Raw genomic sequence first — 20,920 nt, forward strand, 5'->3', positions numbered from 1 at the left:
AGTGGCAATAAAAGTTTTGTCGAAACTTTCTCCTGAACCTGAACTCTTACAATAGTGTCCTTTCCAGAGGGGTGATGGGCTACAAGAGGCATAAGGGTTCCACAATGTGTACCGATTTGGAGTATCCCACCTCTGACACCATTTGTGAAGGCATCATGAAGCAGACGCAGACAACAGGTACAGGTTTGGTCCACAAACTTTTATTAACTAGAAATGCAGGATGGACTAATGCCTAACTTGCCCTATGCTAAGGTGGTATTTCCCTACCTAAAACGAACTAAGGATGGTGTGTGTCAGGAAGTCCAAAGCCAATGTCTGTCTTTGTCCAAAATCTATACTTGCCCTCATGTCTAACTTTATACAATGTGTAGGGATGTTAGGATCAAAATAAGTAGTGTTAATAAAGGTTCAGAGCTTCTTCCAGCTCCCACCTTTTAATCAGCTTTCCCTTCCCCAAGTTTAAAATAGTTAATATGTCACAGGTATTCCCTTCCCCAAGAGTTCAAATAGTTCATAAGACACAGGGGTACCCTTCCACAAGAGTACACAATCTTCCAGCTTTTCAAAACAGCACAATTCCTTGGGACACTTCTAGCTTGTCTGAAATTGTTACTTTTCACTTGTTCACATATGTAGTTCAACTTTTTGACTTCAGCATCACATAAACGCTCTTGGCAGTTCAAACACAAGCTTCTTAATGGTTGCTTTTAGTGGCTTTTCCATGCAGGGTTGCATTCGGTCTAGGCGCAGTTGTCAGACCACATTGTCCACCCATTAAAGATCACCCAACCGATATACCTTACTTGCTGCTTTTCCATCAACACTGAGCCAGTGCTTCAACTTGACAACAATGCTTTCATTCATTCACATATGTCACAATCTCCTGATGTTGTACTCTGGCTTGGTTTGCCACCATGCACTTGTTACGCTTTTTTATATTCTCCTGGCTCTTGCCAACGCTTGTTTTCTCATAACATACAGTTCCTCAAATTCTCTTGGCTGTTTTCCCAAATAACACAGTTCTTTGTTGCCGGCAGATTAACAAACTTTTGTTCACTCCGATTGATATTCAAAACTTGCTTTCATTCCGTTTGGTGCTCAAACTTGCTTTCACTGAAATCGGTATTCATCAAAATTGCTGTTCACTCCGATCAATATTCAAATGTTGCTTTCATTCCATTTAGGATTCAAAAGTGCTTAAACTTGCTTTCACTTCCTGGTACACTCATCGGTTGGAGTTTACGGCTTTCCTGCAAGGTCCTCTGCTGCCATGTGTTCTCTCTTAGTCTCCCAGCAGCTCTCCGTGGCTCTGCTCAACCATCGATTCTCCTCCTGCACCTCTGGATTCATACCACTGCTTCACTCGGACGCGCCAGCCTCCCTCTCGCAGTTCGTCACTGGCCTCCAGAGCCTCTCCACTTTGTTTCCCACTACATAAACTCTGCATCTTTCAAAGGGTCTTGTGCGCTCCGCCTGCCAGACCGCTTCTCCGGAGAGGTCTGCTTTCACCCAGCAGGCCGTAGCCCTGCTTCCACAGCTGACTCCATTTGCACATTGATTCCAGCTTTTAAAGTTCCCGCCAACATGACTGGTCCAAAAAGGACTAGATAGCTCACTGTTGAAACTGTAGTCCTGCCTTCCTCGTCTCAGTACACAACTGATGTGTGTGTTAACAAAATGAGGATGTGTCTCTCTAGTTGGTCTCTTCCTTGTCCCAGTACCGAACTGAGGTTTCTTGAGGAATGTTTTAAGGGAAGAACAGAGAAAGGGGGGAAAATAGCCTATAAAGGCTTAAGAGATTGAGGGTTCATTATGGAAAGGAGATGGGGGGATACCATGTCTCACCCAAGGACGTCTCTCCTCCACAACCCAAGTCTTCTCCACCCAGGTGATCCTCCCTCGCATATCCAACTCCAGTGCCAGGATCCAAGAGCGATGGCCTTTCCCTCGCCACACGAGAGGAGGGCACACTGGGAAAAGAAGTGAGGACGCCCTCAGGTTCCTCACACAGTCCACTTAACATGGCAATCCATCCCAGTTTACCCTTATCTAGATGACGGGCTTATAACAGGATACACACAACAAAGGTGTCAACAGCACACACAAGCCACAATCAACCTTGTGTTCCAATTGGGGTTCTCCATCAATGACAAAAAATCCAGCCTCGTCCCCAGCCAAGTAAAACAATTCCAGGGCGCATTGATTCCAACACACAAAGACTTTAGTCTTCCCCTCCAACTAATGGGTACAAAACATGCTGTTTCAAATCCCTCACTATGTAGCTGGTTGCCAGATAACCATACGAAATGCAATGTGCCTTCTTTGGATGATGGATTCATGCATATACCTTGTCCCACACGCACGTTTGCGTATGCATCCCATGCAAGCGTGGTTAGCGAAAAATTGGTCTCAAGCAGCCGGTAGGTGGGGCCATCTAGTGGACACTGCAGTGGTGGACGGAAGAAAACATGTTTAAGAGAACACCCTTTTGCAACCTAGCAGTGCAAGCCACTTTTACACCACTTCTGAACAAAATAATAACAAGATGCACCAGGAACAAGTCACTCTTATCGTGATAGCATCAACAGGGGCACATAACAGCCATGGTTTTCACACCTTCTCAAAATGTCTCTTCACTCTCCAGTCAAACTACTGTGCCCTTACAACATGCTATCCCAACATCAGGGGACAACACTCCATCCATGCCCTCAAACACTGAACTTAGCAGCTTCGCTCCTGAATAGAGTTTAGACATTTAAACTTGCCACAAAGATATATGTAAGTCTTGAAGGAGGCACGTAAACCCAACACAAGACACTGCTATTTCAACAAATGGAAATGCTTTGTCATTTGGTCTAGACCACTCAGAATCAACCCCATTGACTGCTCACTTTCACATATAGTACACTAACTACATTACCTTTTGGATCCAGGGTTAGTCTTTTATTCCCTTAAGTTTCACCTACCAGATCTTTCAGCATACGCCACCTCTCAAAGTAAGGTGTCATGGTGGAAAGTACCAGTGGTTAAAGCATTTATGGAAGGAGTAAAAAGATTACAACCCCCAATTGTAGGTGCAACTCCCGGATGGGACTCAAACATTGTTCTTAAAACTCATGGTTCCCCCTTTTGAGCCAATGCATAAAGCCTGTTTTAAACATCTCAGTTACAAAACTGTGTTTCCTGTTTCCTGACGGCAAAGACGGCCATGGTGCGGGCCATCAAGTCGTTACTGGGCATGATGTTGTCCTGCATCTACCTCGTCCATCTCTGCAGGTAGCAGATGCGACCCCTACAAGAATTCCTGGATGCCCGTTGGATACGAGTGTCTGGAGGTTTCACGGACAAGATCCCTCTCAGCAAGGAGTTCCGACGGGCAATAGAGTGGTGGGGGGTCCACTCCCACATCGACCAAAGCACAGAATTTCAGAACGCCTCCATGGAAGTTTTGGGCGCACACACCGGGCGTCTGCACACCAGAGGCCTGTGACTGCCGGAGTAGATGGATCTGCATATCAACATCCTGGAACTACAGGCAGTGATCTGGGCCCTGAAGAGATACCTACCGTCTCTGAAAGACAAGGTGTTGAGGATCTTCACAGACAACACCACTACCATGTTCTACATCAGAAAGCAGGGGGCTCCTCGATCCCCGGTGTTCGCCAAGGAAGCTGAGGACTTGTGGCACTGGGCCGTCGGACAGGGGATGTTCCTCGTCCCTCGCCACCTGGCGCGAGTCAAGAACACCATTGCAGACTCCCTCTGCAGGGAACTGCACTCCTGCCATGAGCAGGAGCTTCGTCAGGATCAGGTGGGCCGCCTGTTCGTTGAATGGGGCAGGCTCCAGATCGATCTCTTCACCATGGCGGTGAACTCTAAATGCCAGTAGATTCCACCAACCAAGGAGCTTGGGGGACGTGTTCTCCTTCCTGTGGGAAGGACTGTTTCTGTACATGTTTCCTCTGTTCCCTCTCCTGCTATGAGTCATCAACACACTCAGATAGTGTCAATGCAAGATGATACTCATCGCCCGGCGTGACCGAGACAAATTTGGTATCTGGACCTTCTCAGCCTATCGTCGTCGCCTCCAGTCAAGTTGCTGGTGGTTCTGATCTGCTCACCAGAGACGGAGGCGCAATCCTTCATCACATCCCATGATCGCTGAACCTGAAGGCTTGGTTTCTGCAGCCTTAGAGTTTGGAGGTTTTGAGTTGCCTGCAGACTGCAGGGAGGTCCTCACCAGGGCCTCATCCACTTTGAAGTGCTATGTCCATAAGTGGAAGTGTTTTGCTATGGGGTGCCAGTCGCAGAAGATTACCCCTTTGAGGGTCACAGCTCTGCATATCCTTCCATACTTGCTGTCCTTGGCAAAAGCTGAACTGGCTCACGCATTCATCAAGGTACATCTGGCGGACATATCCCGCTACACCAGGACCCCTGGGAGATCCTCGCTGTGCTCCCACAGATTCATCAAGGAGTTTCTCAAAGGCCTTTTCCGATCCTTCCTGCCGGTGAAGGCTCCTGCACTGGCGTAGGAACTCAACGTGGTTCTGGCGAGGCTCATGGGGGGGGGCCCTTTGAGCCTATGCATCAGGCCCCACTCAAGTTTCTCTCGTGGAAGACGGCTTTCCTTGTGGCCATCACCTCTGCCAGATGTGTAGGTTATATCCAGGCCCCCATCTGCAGGGCTGCTACGTGGAGGTCCACTGCGTCAACAGGGATTTAAGGGAGGGGTCCAGAGTCGTCCAAGCAGTGCTACACAACCTGTTCACCGGAGGTGAGTCTGTTCAAGAGGAAAGAGCTAATTGCGTCTGTTGAGCTTTGTCACCTCCTGTGGTTGTGTAATGGTGTATTGCTGTGTATTCATTATTCGTGAGGATGTGAATTCATGCCAGATCCCATGCTGGAGAAGGTCTAAGTTACTTACCTGTAACTATTGTTCTCCAGAAGGGGTCTGACATGGATTCACATGCAAACCCTCCTTCCGGACACTCTGCGGTTCATCTTGGTCATACTGCCACTTTAGGTGCTTATCAAATCTGAAGATGGCTGCCAGACGCGGGGCTAAGGGAGAGGACTGTCATTGGATGGGGGCAGTATGACCCAGATGACAGTGATTGGTTTAGAGGAGAAATACAGTTTTCAAGTGAAAGTGAAACTGTTTTTTCTTTTACCGAGGATTACTAGCCTGACGACGGGGAATATTCATAAGCATGTGAATCGATGCTGGAGAACAATAGTTACAGGTCATAACTTAAACCTTACTCACTGTATTCGTATTTCTGATGCTTGTATATGCTAAGATCACATGCACCCACCCTTCCTCCCCTCTTTCAGCTCAGAGAGTCTTTGTTCTATTAAAGACACAGAGGCGTGCATTATGTTTAACTTTCTTTAATGCTTACTCAAACTGTCTGTTTTTATTTTAATAAACAGAAATGTCCAACAACAAAACAGCAATATAAGGGACTACTATACCCCATAGGTACCCTGTGTTTTGTAGTTTTATCTAATTTTGCAGCCCACCAATCCAAACCCAGCTTCCCTAATGTGCCACATCCTGTCTGTGTCCTTTCCTTTTTATTTTGATGATCCGAAACTATCACCAGTCCAACAGACCCGAAAAAACGAAGATCTCCTTGCGAGCAACAGCTCCACTCTTCGCCTCCATGAACAACTCCTGAGTAACTTTATGAGTTTCCTTCAACGCTGCTCCTTATCAAGAACAACACATTCAACGATTCTTCTGCTCGTCACCTGTGAACCAATGAAAAGAAACAACACTGTCACGTATCTTGGGCGGGATAATGCTTTCCTCCATGTCTTTAATAGAATCAAGACTCGCCGAGCTGTAAGCTTGGGTAAACTTCATTCTAGGTCCAGACCGGAGGCAAGCATTATGCTTGTTCAAAGCTACCTAATACTGCTGTCACCACTGCTGAGATTGGCTTCAAATAGAAGGTCTTCAAAGTTCTGTCTGAAGTCCTGTCAGACGATTTCAATAGGTTTATTTATTTTTGTATTTATAGCAGCGCTCAAAACCCTTATGCATCAAGGCGCTAGTACTAGTAGAATTAAGCAGGCAGGTAATTGTATATACAGTCAAAACTCATGGTAAGTGATGAAGTAAATGGCAGGGGGTGTTCATGGGCTGAGGTTCACATAGGTCCCTGTGTGAAAAGCCAGGTTTTCAGCTGTCTGCGGAAGGCCCGATATGATTGCTCAGTTCTTAGCGCTAGCCGTAGTTTGTTCCAGTGTTTTCCTGCAATGACAGAGAAGCTGGACCTCTCTACCCCCTAGCACTGGTGCGTCTAAATCTTGGAGTGATGAGACGGTGAGCATAGTAGGATCTCATTGGTCTTAGAGTTCAGGCTGTTGTGAATTTCTATACAAGGTATGGGGGTTCGGATTTAGAAAGGCACTTGTGGGTGATAGTGTTTGTGTATGTATGCGTTCTTGTATTGGGAGCCAGTGTGCGGATTGTCATTTGATATGTGCTCTCATCTAAGAATGTTGAGGGCGGCACAGAGGGAATATGTTTTGCATAGATGCCCACGTTGCGAATGCCAAAGACATCATTGCGCCTCTGGCAGAATGCGCCCCAAAAACAATCAAGTCAATTGCTGATAACTCCATACCTGGCTATCATGGCGGAAGCTATTGCGTGATAAGGTTTCCAGTGTGCTATTAATAACTGATGCGCCCATGGTGTCCCGACAGCCTGAGTCGCCTACTCGTAATCCTTAATACACTGAACTACGCAGAGCTTGGGATTACTCTGAAAATACGGGGAGGAAATCTCTCTGGATAGATCTTCCTATTTACTTCCAATGTTTTAACATCCGACCCTCTACTACATGACACCAAACAAATAGCATATTTATCACCCCACCACCGGGTCATACAATCACACTGTACTTCCTCACCTGACATCAATGCGAGTATCCACCTAGTTTGAGTTACCGCAGAGTATGATATAATCTGGCCTCCTACCCCTGGAGTTCATGTCCCATGCGTGTGTCTTTCTGGACCAAGTGCCCCCCACATATGATACCCTCCTCCAGATTCCCCTTCATCCCTTCATCTGTGATTGCAGTGACACACAGAGATTCATGCCACCACCCTGCACAACTTTATTTTAGACAGGTTACATTGAGGGGTCTTATCCCGCACCACACATCACGGCTTGCCAGGCTCATTGCACCACCAGGTGGTCGCCATGCCAGCACAATCAATCGTTCTCAGTTGCTAGGGCCACTATTCCCCTTTCTGCGCACCATGCATGCGCTTACAGATCCACACAGAGCTCCTCAAGGAGACAACTGAATGAGCTTCTCCACAGGTCAGTCTGTATGCACAGAGTCTGTCGAACAGTCGCATGCACATCACGGCACATTTGAGCGTATCCGCATGTCCAAATCCGAAATTAGTTTGACACAATATAGCTTCACGACAGACATACCAAGACACACTCACGGCCCATCATGTCCCGCGTCCTCCATTGCCTAGCAACGTAGTGCACCCTGTATGGGTTTCCATAGCAACGGGTGCGCACCGCACATTAGGAGCAGCCATGAAAGAGAAGTCCTTTTTGGTTCCTTCAAACACAGCAGATCTTAGATGCCCCTCTGAAACCCTAGGACGCACCGCCTGTCCCAAACAAAATTGACCCTCTTCAAACGCTGAGCCGCACAGAAGCCAGAACCAAGATTGATTCACGCCAAACACCTGACTCGTCTCGGTAAGCCCCCCTGCCATTCGCTCCACAGACAACGGCACCACGTTTGGTTCTGCACCAAGTCAGGCGCATACATTGCCGTTCCCTCTGGGACTCATTCCCCTCTTGATCTTTTTTCAGAGTGTGACGATCGAGAGCTCTAACCACTCAACAACAGAAGATTTCTTCACAACGCCGGGTTGACACTTTCTCCCTCCCTATTCGCTGGACGCCTCCGGGTAAGACTCGGCCTTGGGTCCAGCAATGTCAGGCCCCTCTCTCTCTCTCTTTTTAATGAGTACAGTCTACGCACACATTTTGTTCAGTGTGCCACAACACAGAGGCCTTTACCCTAGTTTCCTGCCGCTTTACCTATAACTTAGAGTTTGACCAGTGGACCGCACCACTCCTGCAACACGAACAACCACTTTCCATGCACATGCATGCTTCAACAGCTCGCCAAGAATAGTAGCCCAGGCCATGTACGGCATATAGAGTGTTCAAGCAACCCAGTTGATGGGAATTGGAGCACCATTTCTCCATCGTAAGTTTTAACCATGGGGCAGCTTGCTTTTTGTCGAAATCCAAATTTTGTTTTGGGCTATGATTTATTCACTGTTTCATATCCACAAACATTCAAACCTAACCAGATCTATACATATATATATTCACAGGGTCTTTGTAGCCACGCCCTGAAGAAGGCGGCTCTGAACACTGCATGCCACTGAAACATGACTTGAATTGCGTGTTCTTCACCACTTCATTCATTAGAACCACACCCCTACACTCGAACTAGATCCCCCTACTGTCACGTAGGCAGACCCATTTGTTTCTCCTTTCTGGTTGACAAAATTCCTTTAGCATCCTAGAAAGGGCCATATTCGAAAAGTAGAGGGAAGCATTTAGCTCCTTTTGGCTATAACAACGATGAAGTATTTGTGATTCTCTACTGTTGTTACATCGTATCTGGCTACAGGCAAAATTATTTGATTGAATTATAAAGAATGAAGAATTGTTTGCTTTACAATTTAAGAATTTATTTTGCTACGAAGAAAACATTCAGATAGTTTTGATGATCAATTTCTGTGTAGATATTTTATGAAATCTTTCCATCATGAGTATTTAATTAAGTTCAGTTTCACTTTCCAACAGTCTTTTGATCATTTTGTTCGACACCTGCACTGGGTCTTCGTTGTCTTCTTCCTTTAACAACGCCCATAATCTGTTCACTTTAATTGTGTTCCCTACGCACAAGTAGGTTTTAAATGTACTAGTTTTGTTGATGTTTCTCTATGAGTTAAAATAAGAATTTCAGAGTAAACATTTAAAAAAAACCTTTTGGGCTTATATGATACGCTCCAGTGTTCTGCATGATATTTTGTGGATACGAATACAAATTAAATTAATAATTTGTGACAGTGGGCCTCATTACGACGTTGGCGGTAGCCGTGCCGGTAATTACCAGCACGGCTGCCGCCAGAGATGTTTTTTTACCGGCACCCAGCAATGGGGATGTGCCATGGCATTCTATCCCCGGCGGACCCAGTGTATCCCCATTGCCAGGTGCCGGTAATAATTACTCCCCATTCCCATTTGAACTCCATAGGGCTCAAAGGTGCCGGTGCATCGGACATGCTCTGCTCGCGGGTGCCGGTATGCCTGCCAGGTCAGACCTGGCGGGCGGAAAGGCACCGGCAAGCAGAACTCGTAGTTTGCCGGTCCGGTAGTAACGGCTCCGGTAGCTTACTGGCGGTGTTACTACCGGACCGGCAAACTTGTAATGAGGCCCAATATGTTGATACAACTAGGTTAAAATCAATAACCAAACAAGTACTAGCAACAGTAGCAGTCCCTTTCTATTGTTTCTGATATTGCTTCTGCTCGATCTGCTACCAGTCCATTAGGGCACCCATTCTGTTTTGTTTAATACCAAACAAAGCAGCACTGCCAGTTTCCCAGATAGCTTGGTCACTGAAGAACGCTCGTTCTCCTGCCAAGTGGGAAACACTCTAAAGACTGTCCATGTCCCAAAGGAATAAATACTTCACCAAGGACGTTTTACATAGTTTCACTCCCCGTAAAATCTGTACTACCACAGGATGCTTTCTGACAGGCAGGCAGTCCACTTTCTCGTGCCCTGCCAAAATAGCTGACCTTTACACACCTGTGGTCCAGAAATCTCCGACATCCTGGGACAGACTTGCCAAAAAATTAAGCACCTGCACTAAAGGTTCAGAAATAGGATAAACACTCTGTTGGACACACCAGCGTTCCCATTTGTCCCATGCGGCCATAGCTCCTAAGGGTGTCGGGAGCCCAGGAATCTTTGATGAATTCAGCAGTGATACTGGAAAGCCCCAGCAGATCTCAGCTTGGCCCAAATCTATGCAGGCTAGCAACTGAAGGCTCCCCGCACTGATCAGTGGATGTGTCTGCCCAGACTTGCTCAATAGGAGGTTCTGCTGAACAGGCATCATCCTAAAAAGAATCCACGGAAAGTTCCATCAGGACTGGAAACCAGGCCTAGGACTTCCATATCGACATTACCACCACCAGCTGAGCTTCCTCCCTGTGAACTTTTGCCAGCAGCTGTGTCAATATAATGAATGAGGAAAAGCGCAATGGATTGCTTCCGCCGCCATTGCGGAGGAATGTGCCCGTCCCCAGTGTGCTGGTATCCAACCTCCAACTGAAATATCCTCCTCTCTAGACAGTGAGGCCAAAACTCTTTCGCAAGCTCGGCTAACATTCTGACTACGTACCTCCTAGATGATTAATATACCAAACCGCTAAGATGTTGTCCATCTTCAGCAACATGCAGCAATTGGCTTTGTCCCTGGCAAATGTCTGCACTGCAAACGTACCTGCTAGCACTGCCAACCAATTTATGTGTAGCTTCAATTCCTCATCGGACCATTTCCTTCCTGTTTCTAGCTCTCGGCATCTGGCACCCCAACCAGCCCTGCTTGCGTCAGACTCTATGGCTAAGTCTGGAACGCTGCCGAAGATAGCGCGCCGGTTGCACACCTCCATGTTTTTCAACCACCATGTCAACTCCATCTTCGCTTCCTCGTCTAATGGCACTAACTGATGGTACCCTAATCCGCCCCGGAGGTGCCTGATCTTCAGCCTCTGAAGCGCTCTGTAATGTAACAGGCCAGGAAAATGCACCAGAATGGTTGATGCTAGCAACCCTACTACTTTGGCTACATTCCAAAGCAAAATATTCTTCTCCCTGAGCACCAACCTCAACTCCTTCCTGATCGTCCTCATCTTGTGTGCTGGCAGCTCCAGTGTAGCTTTCCTGGTGCCTATAATGAAACCTAGAAATTCCAACCTCTGAATGGGCCCCAGCTCTGACTTGGTGTGATTGATCAGAAAGCCTAGCGAAGTGATGAGTGCACTAACCCATTGCGCCTGTTCCTGCAACTCTATCTTGTCCTGCCCCAGAATAAGAATATCATCCAGATACACTATGATCGGCATGCTCCTATCTCTTATTGCCGCCGCTACCCGCCACATCACTTTCGTGAATGCCCACGGCACTGAGGCCAGCCCAAAGGGGAGGCACTTGAACTGCCACCTCTCACCTTTCCAGCAGAAGCAAATAAACTTTCGATATTCCGTCGCAATGGGGATTGTAAGGTACGCATTCTTCAGGTCTAGTCTCGTTAACCAGTCCCCTTGCCAGAGTAAATCCCGCAAGAGGTGAATACCCTCCATCTTGAAGTGCCTGTAAACTAGCCACCCGTTGAGCTCTTTCAAGTTAATCACCGGCCTCGACTTTTATTTCCTGTGCACGAGAAACATATTGCTGAAAAATGCGGGCCTGTCTAGTGTACTGCTCTCTATCGCGCCTTTGCTCCATAGGCTGTACAGCTGTGCTTGTAAGAGAACCACTTCCTCTTGCGCCAACTGAATGGGACGGGGTTCTTGCCTCTGACTGGGATAACCTGCAAATTCCAACTGTAAGCCTGCTACAGCTTGCAACACCCAAGAGTGACTTGACAGTTCCTGCCACCTCTTTATAAACAATCTCGTCCCGCCCCCCATCGCAGGACCCTGTTTGCATTGCGCACTTACCACAATAGGCACTCTACTGCCTGAAAGAGCCACATCCTCTGTGACCTCTGGAATGCCGGCCTCTGCTGGGAAAGAAGGCATCTTGCTGCCTCGACTCCCACTACTGGGCCCTGGCTCTCTGAGGCCTCTGTTGTGAATTGAAATGACCGGTCTGGCGGTCTCTATACCGTCTGGTCCCGGCATACACACTTCCGGGAGAAATCTTTGATTGTGCTTTTTCTAAAGACGTGTACATATCCACAAACTTTGTCATCTCTTTCGCAAAGGGGTACTCAAAGAGCATGCCTTGCCTGCCTTCACCTGCCTCATATGAAGCTATGTTGCCTAGCTTAGAATCAATTTTTTACAGCAAATTCCTCCTACTTTCGGAATAGAGCTTGCAGTTGACTTTGCCCAGGATGCATACCACCCATGAGATCGGATGTGAGGAGTGAGCGGGATCGGCCACTGCTCCATCCTCATTCTTGCACTGGAGCGCACGCAGCGATGTAACGTGCGCTCTATTTTCTACTCGCTCGTGCTCCGACCATAATGAAAAACCTTGAAACATGCAACCCACACAGACCACGCTCCGTCATGCTACTCGTTACAACGTAATACACTCACTGAAACACCCTTGAATGCCAGTGGCCGATAATATCACAAAATAAGCCTCAGACACACAAGCTGACAAAAAGTAGTGCTCATCTGCTTGAAGAGCAGCAAAAGAAAGAGGAAAGGACCGAAGTAGGTTGTGGCTTGTTAGGGAAACTGGGTCTGGATTTGTGGACTACAAAGTTGGACAAAACTACAAAACAGGGGAGTTATGGGGTTTAGTATTCCCTTATATTGCTGTTTTGTTGTTGGAAATTTCTGTTTGTTAAAAAAAAACGTTTACGTTTGAAAGGCTGCTGACGAGTAAGCATTAAAGAAAGTTGAGCATAATGCTCATCTCCAGTCTTGACATAGAATGAGAACAGCACTCGGCATGGTGGCACAAGCATTTGGTGCTAGGGGGGTGTGTTCTTGAACAACAATTGACGTACTTGCTGTGGTTTTATAAGTAGGGCTGTTGAACGAACCACCATTACCTAACTGAGACAGCTAGTCACGTGGCTTGCCCAGGTGCATGGAGGTGTGGTCGGAACGTGTTCTGCCTAATTGGTAATTGGGTGCATCTCCTTGACCCCTGCTGGCTTATATGTAAGGGGCTCTGCTGGGGTCTTTTGGCTTCTGGTCGTTTACTGTGCTGGTGTTCTGCTCTTGAGGTAGTCCTGCTGCAGTTTTGTTGGGTCTTTGCTGCAGTTTTGCTGATGTTCTTCTGTGATGTAAACTGAAAGCATGTTGATGCGGAGGAGGGCGATACGCCAGTTCCATGTCCTGGAGGCCGTCAGTGTCCCTCCTGTTGGGAGAGGGGTGTCCTGTTGCTGGGAATACCAGGCTGTAACCAAAGTGGGTGCCAATGTCTTTGTCAGGTTGGGCTGTTTGGTCCCCGTCTCCGATGATTGAGTTGCATGGAGATGGGGACGTGTCTTGGGCAGCGGTGCAACCATGCGCCACAGTGGCTTCTGTTCTCACCAGGGTAAGGGCTGTGCCTGTGACTTCCGCAAGGGGGCCTGGCTGGGTCTTTGGCGATGGGGCCTCAGTGAGACCGCAGTGTTCTCCTTGCAGGGGTGCAGGCTGTGCCCAGTGCCTCTGCAAGGTTGCTCTACCTACCCAGTGGCAGTGTCGTGTCTTATGAGGTTTACCTGAGGCATGATTATTGCTTATATGAAAGATTTCGGATACCCCGCCATCACTGCTTGTTTTAATTGAAGTTGGCTTTTAATAATACAATACCAGTTTTTGTATATAGTGCTAGCTCCCCCTAGGGCATCAAACACAGTAATAACAGTTCATATCATTACCCACCGCATGGTATTCAATTTATTGATCCTGGAAATATGACAGGCTGAGCTGGCACCGGCGGGATTCGAACTGCGTAGCAGGCTGTGCACAGATGTCAGAAAAGAGTGCTCAGCTCGCTGTGCTATCTGTGCTATCTGATACTTTTGCTATTGTGGCAGAGAGCCATGGCTGCCATGACTGGGTCGTGTAGTTTGTGTGCTCGTCCAGGTGAAGCTGAGTAGGGCTGGCAGATGTAATTAGTGATGAGTTGTTTCACATGCTGAGCCCATGACCTTTATTTAGGAGTTCTGCTCTGCTTTGGCTGTTTATGCTTTGCAGTGCTGGAGTGTTGATGTGTTCCTGATAATTTCCTGTTGGTTTCTGCTGTTGTTCTGTGGGAGACGTGCAGATGGACCAGGGCTCTGGTACTGTGGTTGGCTTCATTTTCTGACTGCGACTCCTCTTCTTTGGATGCTGTCCCAGGATATTCTGAGGATCCTAAGGGGAAGTATCTAGACAAAGAAGCACTGGCTGCAGTGTTTGTGCAGGAGGCAGATTGCATGGGGTTTCAAGAGGCACCCATGGGGCTGGTGTGGCCTCTGGGTCCTGGCCTCCCCCACAACAGTTTAAACATACTATCAAGGTGGGACTAGTGTTACTTCCTGAAATTCGGGAGGAGATCCTTAGAGCGGGGAGCCTGAAAAGGTGGTGGTTCCTCGCTTTTTAGGAAAACGTTATCTGCTTGATGGGGAAGAGGACGCTTCCACGGGTGCTCCAGTTGGATACTATCTTGTTAGGCCTGGAGGGTCACTCGTCAATGGCAGCTGAGGAAGCAGCCTTTCAGGATCCTGTCGATAAGAAGATGGATTCGGCCCTGAAAAGGTCTTTCACAGGACACTTCTGAACTGTGGGTGAACAGGCTTGTTTGGTGGGGGTACCGGATCGAATTTGGCTCAAACCCCACCCCTACCCCCGTGCTCGGGAGCATTGGTAACTACGCTATCCAGGAGGGCGGAGGGTATTTTGGCCATGGCCCAGAATGTCCTGGAACTTTTGCAGAAAGAGGCAATCAAGGAGATTCCCAGGACGGAAAGGGCCAGGAGGATCTACTCTGTTATATTTGTGGTGCACAAACTAAATGGCAAGTTCTGGCTGATGATGGACCTGAAGTGGCTGAACAAATTTGTGTAGACTCTGCATTTCAAGATGGAGAGCCTGGAACAGATCATCCCGTTGATCGAGATTTGGACTTTTTGGCGTCCCTGGATCTACAGGACGCTTACATTCATGTGCCCATTCGGCAATTACATAGGAAGGATTTGTGATTTCTATTTCTGGGCAGACATTTCCAGTTTCGTGCCTGTTCGTTCGATCTGAAGGAAGCTCTCAGGATATTTATAAAGGTGTTGGATCCGGTGGTGGCACTCCTTCATGCTAGGGGCATACAGGTGTTTTCAAAACCTGGACGACTGGTTACTCTGGGAGCTGTTGATGGAGCAAGTAACCATTGTCTTTGGAGTGTTGAAATGTCTGGGGTTCCTGATAAATTGGGGCAAATCTTGTTTGGAGCCTTCTCAGGATCTACAATATATAGGGGCCTGTTCCTGTACCGCACATGGGCAGGATCTGCTACAGGTGAACCATGCAGTACATCTCCAGCATTTTTTAGGGCTTCTGCTGAGCAAGGATCACAAGGCAGCATGTGTCTTTGTGGTTCCGTGGATACGTCTGCCCATGTTCCACTGGTGTCCCACTTTCACTGCTCTTTGAAGACTGATTCACAGATGTACAAGTCACAGATTGCCATTCTCCCCAGAGCTGAGGGTTCAGCTCTAGTGGCCGATGGACTTGGACACTCTGCTACAGGGGTTTCCTTTGGTTTGCCCCTTACTGAACATTGTTATAACCAACACCAGTGGCCTCGGAACGGGAGGGGAGCAGTGTTTGAGGCCCAGAGTGCTCAGGGGCGCTGGACGCCGATTCAGGCATCACATTCGTCCATTTGGAGGGATCTGGCCGTGATCTTCCTGGCTCTACAAACATTTCCCCGTGCCATCCGGGGGTCGCTTATTCTGGCCCGAATGGACAATACGTTGGCATTAGCGTATGTCAATCACCAGGGCAGTGCAACGGCGTATCACCTGGAGTCTCTGGCATTCCAGTTGGGATGTTGGGCGGAGAGCGACCTGCTATCTTTACGGGCAGTTCATGTAGGGGGTGAAAAACATCCAGGCCGATGGCCTGAGTAGAATCTTCCTGTTGTCCGATTGGATCTTGCGCATGTTGGTGTTTCGCATGATCTGTCAGAAGTTCAGGTCACCGGCGCTGGACCTGTTTGCATCACTGATGGATGCTCAAATGGTTTTGCTCCAGGTTCCCATCTCAGGGGGTTTGGGGTGTGGATGCCTTGACACTGAACACAGGGGCTTATTTATTCCATTCCTCCAATCCCACTACTTCCCAAGGTACTGATGAGGATTTGGGACTCTGAGTCAGATTTGATTCTGGTGGCACATGTGTGGCCAAGGCGCTCTTGGTACCCTCTTCTTTTTGACCTGGTTGGGGCTCAAGGATGGTTCGTACCCTTGTTCCCATGCCCACTCTGTATGGGGCGGGCGATTACACAGACGGGACTTGACTCCACAATTGGTGTTGGCTATTCAGAAGTCCAGGCATCCCTCGAAGCTGAAGGTGTATTGGGCGCTGTGGGAACCACTGGGGCTCGCCTGCTGCCGCTCCAGGTGTATCACAGGGCTCGGCCACTCCCGTTCTGGGTGACAACAGTTCACCCGATCCCACTGCAGGGGGCTGAGGAACGGCGGGGACAGTGCACAGGCAATGGCTCCTGGGGCTGCATCTGAGCCCATGAACGAGACGGGCCAGCCACCACCAGAGCCCATGTGATAGCCACAGCTGTCCACAGAAGGGTCTGGATCTTACCTGATGTGGCAAAGAGCCACAGAGGACCCTGCAGCAGCAGGGAATCGGCTCTCTGTTACAAGACATCAGAGCCGGATGAAGGAAGTATGGCGGCCATTGTAGGGGGCACGGACTACAGTGAATTGAAGTGATTGTTTGCTCAGAGCAAGGAGAAGGCAGATCGGCTGCAGCAGGAAGATGGGACTATAAAAGGGGAAAGGATCCATGCTACTATGGTATACCTTTTGCCTTCCAGGATGAACCTCTGCCGGAGAGTTCCCCAGAGGAGTAGTGGGCCTTTTGGGAATAACATGAAGGTGGAAATGAGACAATATGCTGAGTGGAATACCAGGAGATGGCCTGTTGAACTGAAGGAGTGAAGCAACATGTCAATGTGTTTTTCCTGTTTTCTTAAGCCTGAAATAAACCTTGAAGATGTAACCTACTTCCGTGGTTTGCGTCCTGTCAACCCTACAGGCGCATTGGAAACACTTTGCAAGGTGGTGCGTTAGGAAGTCAGTGCGCACCCTGGATAGCTCCGTACCTTTGACTTTGCAATTTCTGCAGGATGGTTGGGACTTGGGTCTCGCAGTGTCCTCTCTTAGGGCCCAGTGGGTGGCGATCCAGACTTTCAAGGAGCCTTGGGTTCTCAGTTCCGGGGGTGAGCCGGTGGTCTCCCTGCTATTAAAGTTTCCTTTTGTCTAAAACCATGGTGTTTGCTGATGTTTCTCGTTGGCACTCTCCCTTGGTTTTGCATGCTTTGTAGGACTCTCCCTTTGAACCTGTGGAGTCCATTGATATCAAGTTTCTCACTTGTTCTTAGTGGTTGTTAACTTGGCAAGGAGGCTGGGTGAAATTGGAGCGTTGTACACGGCTCTGTTCCTGAGAGTTCTCCCGGATTCTCTGGTTCTTAGATGTGATCCAGGTTTCCTTCCTAAAGTTCTTTCAAAGTTCCATCGGGCACAGGATATTGTGCTGCCAGCCATCTTTACCAGTCCTACCTTGCTTGAAGAGGAGCGGAGGCACACATTTTACGTAAACTGGGCTGTCTTGGCCTACCTGTGCAGAACTACATCTTTTCAACAGTTTTAGCAGTCTGTTTGTGACATTTGGGGGTTCGAAGACTGGCCTCAAGTTATCAGTGACTACGAATAGCCATTGGATTAGGCAGGCCATTTCCTTAGCCTATTCTGTGGCACAAGTCTCTTTGCCTGCTTCTGTTCAGGGTCACTCTATGAGGCGCATGGCAACATCTTGGGCGGAGGTGAGTGCAGTGCTGATTCAGGAAATCTGCAAGGAGGCTACCTGAGCCGACCTCAATACATTTACCAGACACTATCGCCTCAGTTTGAACATGCAAGGGTCTTCCTCCTTTGGGGAGGGGGTGTTGAGTGTTGAGACTGCCACTCAGGTTATTTGGTGTGCAGTTCTGAAATAAAGTTGGTGATGGGGTGTTGCAACTGCACACTGGTTGGTCTATCTTGTTGGTGTTCGTGGATCACTTTTCACCGCTGTTTTGTATGCCTCACAAGTAAGTACTGGGATGAGGGAGGGAGAGGTAGAGGTAATGACCTGGTTACTTAGCAGTAATCTTCATTACACCTAGTCCTATTCCTTCTCGTCACAGTACTTACGACCCTCTTCGGCCGCCCTGGTGAAGCGTGAATAACCTTCAATGATGTGTTAGGGTGTATTGCAACTAACATGTTGTGAGGCTAGGTGAATATTGTACTCTCTGTAGGAGTGGGGCAGGTATTGGTGTTAGATAAAATAGATAAAAGATGGAATGGATTCAGGAGTTGGGAACCTCACACGTACTGTAACGAGGAAGAGTAAGACTAGGAGTAATGAAGATTAGCAGTAAGTAACCGTGTCAGCTATCATTTTATTTATTTACATTTTTAAAGTGCTCACACAGCCCGCGGGCATCGAGGTGCTGATCATCTTGTTGACTTTCTTGGGATAGTTACTGTTGTGGCTGCTGAGGCCTCAAAAGTTCTGGCATGAGGAAGAGGTACGTGGAGGTAAAGACAACAAGGTTAGGAAACCGCTGCGAGCAAGAGTCTGTGGCAGAGAACTTTCTCAACTTGGGGGTTGGAGGAAGGGTTTGGGGGGAGTTGTTTTACGGCACTCATTGCATATTGCTGCTCACTGCATGCATAGAACTGAGCCACGATATGCAACGACTTCACAGACTCCGTATGCAAGTTGTCCTTTGTTGTGTAGCCCAAACTCGAGCAATGAAAACGCAAAAGCTGTATATGTCTCATGGTTTTGTCCTGTCATCACACTCTCATATCACGTGGTAGGGACCACTGGGAGGCAGGAAGGAGAGGTGCCCAAGGGAGCAGGGAAAGCTCATTCCTGTTACTTGTTGTATGTAATAAAGACGTGTTGCACCCCAACCCCTGTGGTCCTCTCTTCCTTGCGTGAGTGAAGAGCGAGCGACCGATCGAGTGTGAGGAGGTCCATGTGGGACAATGCATTGTCGACGAGGCGGACTGCGGACACGCGCACCACCCGCTGGGCCCGCTGGAGAGGCAGCGCCTGCAACAAAGTCGCATTGCCCCAGCGAAGAGCCACGCAGTATCGGGACGCGGGCAGGAGGCCCTGCACAAAGGCAGCACGGCGAGCGGTGGAGGAATCGTCCTCCCGCTTTGCAGTACCAGCACACGACGGGTAAGTGAGTGCATTAGCTCCCCGTCCCCCGGTGGAGAAGTCGTCTCCTGCCTAAAGGGGACTCCAGAAGCCGTGGAAGGCCTACCAGCAAGGCGGGTGGAGCAAAAAGCTCCCTGCTGAAACGCCGCACCAGCCGCACGTCCGGGCAGTCGGAGGAGTCGTCTCCTGCCTGTAGACGTCAGCGGAGGCTGCAAAGGCAACAAACAGGCGGGAACACCCCGCGCACCGGAGGCACGAGCCCCACAGACCGCAGTGAGGGCCCACTAACTGCACATCCGGGCGGTTGGAGGAGACGCCTCCCACTCGTGGATAGCATTGGGGGCCGCGGAAGGCCCCGAAAAAGGCAGGAATAACTCCCGCTCATCGGAAGCACCTGTCTTCACCTGGCGCACAGCAAGCACAGCACACATCAGCACTCAACGGAGCCCAACACCAACAAACTCAAGCCAGGCAACACAGAAAGGACCCTCAGCACGTGAGAGACAGACACTCCACATGTCACAAGAGAACATATCAGGAGAGGACTCTCTGACAGTGCCAATAAACCCGGCAAGAGCACTCCCTCAAACAATGTCTGACAGTCTGCTGTCACAACTGCCCTCCAACTTCGACCTCAGTGACACCAGCACCCTAGGGTCACGGTGGAAGAGGTGGCTAAGGGACTTCGAGTTTTGCCTCAAGGCAATTGGGCCCATTGATGAGGCTCAGAAACACAGCCTACTCAACCATGCAGTGGGCTCAAATGTGAGAGATATACTAGATGAGATCCCCGAAAGTGACAGAGACACCTACACTAACCTGAAAACGACACTCACTGGCTATTTTACGCCACACACAAATGTGGATTATGAAAGGCACATTTTCCACACCACCAAACAGATCAAAGGTGAGACCATAAATGCATTCGTGATGAGACTCCGATTGAGAATGAAGCACTGTGACTTCAACAACTACTCGAACGGAGAGGCTCTTAGGTCACAGATCATAGTGGGATGTGAGAGTGCAGATTTCAGGAGACGGCTATTGCAAAAATCTTGGAGCCTGGAAGAGTTTCTGCGTCTGGCACGGTCGGACGCCGCTCTAGCGGCAAAAGTGGAAGGTCTCGATGACATCAAGATCACAGATGGGAAACATGAGACGCTCAACAGACTCGAGGGTGCTGCAAGAAACAACGGCGACCCATTCTGCTACAGGTGCGGTCACGAATACCCACACGAAGGACAATGCCCTGACATGGGACAGACGGGGAAAACCACTACAAAGCTGTTTGTTTCATCTTTCGCAGCAAAATGAAGGGAGCTGGAAGAAGCGGTCGACCACCACCCGAACAAGAGCAAACACAGTCAAGTCAATTCAGAGCACCACACTAAACACTGGACCCCCACGTTGCACGTCACAAACACAGAGATGAACTCCCAGAAAGAAGGTCAGAGAGAAGCGAATGGAGGGACAGCAAGACGCCAGTGGCCAGACATAGGAGGAGACCCCGAAGATAAGTCAGGTACCTGGTGGAACAATCGCAATCCGGCAGTGCGTCAAGTGCATCATCAGAAGACAATGCCCGGAGAAACGAGAGACACAAGGAGGAACCAAGAAAAAAATGATGCCTGTAAGCATTAGGAAACCCCACTGCAAAGGAGCACAGCCCGATGCTGA

Source organism: Ambystoma mexicanum, chromosome 1p (assembly GCF_040938575.1).
Source record: "Ambystoma mexicanum isolate Mex_15411 chromosome 1p, UKY_AmexF1_1, whole genome shotgun sequence".
NCBI lineage: Eukaryota > Metazoa > Chordata > Amphibia > Caudata > Ambystomatidae > Ambystoma > Ambystoma mexicanum.